Source organism: Schistocerca gregaria, chromosome X, assembly GCF_023897955.1.
Source record: "Schistocerca gregaria isolate iqSchGreg1 chromosome X, iqSchGreg1.2, whole genome shotgun sequence".
Classification (NCBI taxonomy): Eukaryota; Metazoa; Arthropoda; class Insecta; order Orthoptera; family Acrididae; genus Schistocerca; species Schistocerca gregaria.
This window is the reverse complement of record NC_064931.1, coordinates 255,638,034-255,640,594: the sequence shown is the minus strand read 5'-3', so window position 1 is coordinate 255,640,594 and position 2,561 is coordinate 255,638,034. Positions and strand designations below refer to the sequence as shown.

Sequence of the window (2,561 nt, the reverse complement as noted above, 5' to 3'; positions counted from 1 at the left end):
GCGTGATTGTCGCCGTGCGACGGGAGTTAACAGACTTTAAACTCGGGACGGTGGTTGGAGTTAGACGCATCGGAGGTTCCATGCCGGAAATATTTAGCGAATTCAATATTCCACGTCCCACAGCGTCAAGAGTGTACTGATAATACCACATTTCAGGCATTACCTCTCACCACGGAGAACGCAATGGCCGACGGGCTTCACTTAATGACCAGGAGTTATCATTGCACATAGACAAGCAACACTGTGTGAAAATACTGTCGAAATCAATCTGGGTCTTACAACGAACGTATCCGCTAGGACAGAGCGGCTAAATTTGGGGTTAATGGGCTAGGGTAGCAGACGACCAACGCGAGTGCCTTTGCTAACGCTACGACATCGCCTGCAGCGTCACTCCTGGGTTACTGTCCATATTGCTTGGACCCTAGATGACTGAAATCCGTAGCCTAGTTATATGAATCCCGATTTCTTGTGGTAAGAGCTGGTGGTAGGATTTGAGCGTGGCTAAGACCGCACGAAGCCATGAAACCCGGTTTTGAACAAGGGACTGTGCGAGCTGGTGGTGGCTCCATAACCGTGTGGTCTATGTTTACATGGAATGGACTGGGTCCTCTGGTGCAGCTGAACCGATCATTGACTGGAAATGGTTATTTCGGCTACTTGAAGACCATTTTCAGTAATTCATTGACTTAATGTTCCCAAAAAACGATAGAATTTTAATTGGTGACAGTGGTCCATGTCACCACTCTGCAGCTGTTCGCGATTGGTTTGAAGGACATTCAGAGTAATTCGAGCGAATGACATAGCCACCCAGACCGTCCGACATGAATCTCATGGAACAGTTCGTGCACAAAATCCTGATCCGGCAACACTTTCGCAATTATGGACGGCTATAGAGGCAGCATGGCTCACTATCTCTGTAGAGCTTACGACGACTTGTGGAGTCCATACCACGTCGAGCTGCAAAATGGTTCAAATGGCTCTGAGCACTATGGGACTTAACTGCTGAGGTCATCAGTCCCCTAGAACTTAGAACTACTTAAACCTAACTAACCTAAGGACATCACACACATCCATGCCCGAGGCAGGATTCGAACCTGCGACCGTAGCGGTCGCGTGGTTCCAGACTGTAGCGTCTAGAACCGCTCGGCCACCCCAGCCGGCGTCGAGCTGCACCTCGCCGGGTAAAAGTAGGCCGGACACGATATTAGGAGGTATCCGTTGACTTTCGTCGCAACGGCCTTGCCGCAGTGGATACACCGGTTCCCGTCAGATCGCCGAAGTTAAGCGCTGTTGGGAGTGGCCGGCACTTGGATGGGTGACCATCCGGGCCGCCATGCGCTGTTGCCATTTTTCGGGGTGCACTTTGCCTCGTGTTGCCAATTGAGGAGCTACTCGACCGAATAGTAGCGGCTCCGGTTAAAGAAACTATCGAAACGATCAGGTGAGCGGTGTGCTGACGACACGCCCCTCCTATCCGCATCCTTACCTGAGGATGAGACGGCGGTCGAATGGTCCCGATGGGCCACTTGTGGCGTGAAGACGGAGTTGCTTTGCTTGACTTTCGTCACTTGTGTATATAACTACGCGGCAGATGGTGTAGAATGCTTTTGCAGTAAACACACCTGGACTTACACTAGGTCTCTTCAGCACCTCAGTGCAGCGATTATTTTCCTTATTGATATACAGGGTGAATAAAAATACGCGCAATCGGACTTCGCAACGCCATTGCTCACATACTACCAATAGAAAAATGTCTCTTACAAAATTTCGTTCTGCGCCTATTTCCGTCAGTCAATCGACGTCAAAGATTTTGCAATCCGGCAACACTGTAATGACATGTACGGCAACTGCCTCTGTCAGCTTGTCGGTGCAGTACTATGCAGTTGGTGCAGTGGACAGTGTTTTGGGTTAGCATGCTGCTGGAGGTCAGGCGAATTTGTTTTTATTTGCTAAATGTAGTCTCCGTGGTACGGAATCTGGCGTCTTAATCCTCATACAGCGATTACAGTGGGTCTTCTACAAAACATTTGCACTTACATACTACGAACACAGAAATGGAAGTACAATCGTTTTCATTGGTCAGCTTTTAAAGAAGCCTTTTGCACATCGTGGACGCGAATTGTTTTGCACCACTGCATCTACTAGATTCCAAACCTGTTTTCTGTGTACCCTCCCCCAAGGATCCGGTCGATCAGTATCAATTATTATTCTTCCCACGTTCAGGTCCATTACATTGCGTTAGGAATGTAACAGTAAATGTCGGATGCGTGTGGCTTTGGTGTATACTACAGTTTTATATGACAAATAAAAAGTGATATGCCTCAGCCCAGAATCGAACCTTTGACCGCCTGCATGCTAACCCAGAACGCCAGCTACTGCATCACCAGCACAGCGCTAGTCGTGTGTACTGGAAGAGGTTGTTACCGTACATGTCATTACAGTGTTGCCAGGTTGCCAATCTTTAACGTTCATTTACTGCCGGAAATATGCTTAGGATGAATTTTTGTGACAGTCATTTTTGCATTGCTAGTATGTGAGGAATCACGCCGCGAAGTCCTAGT

At 48.3% G+C, this 2,561-nt stretch overlaps 1 pseudogene; it reads left to right on the top strand.

The window, feature by feature from the left end:
- The first annotated feature begins 1,229 nt into the window (after nucleotides 1-1,229).
- LOC126299972 (5S ribosomal RNA) lies at nucleotides 1,230-1,347 on the top strand (annotated as a pseudogene).
- The last annotated feature ends 1,214 nt before the right edge of the window (nucleotides 1,348-2,561 follow it).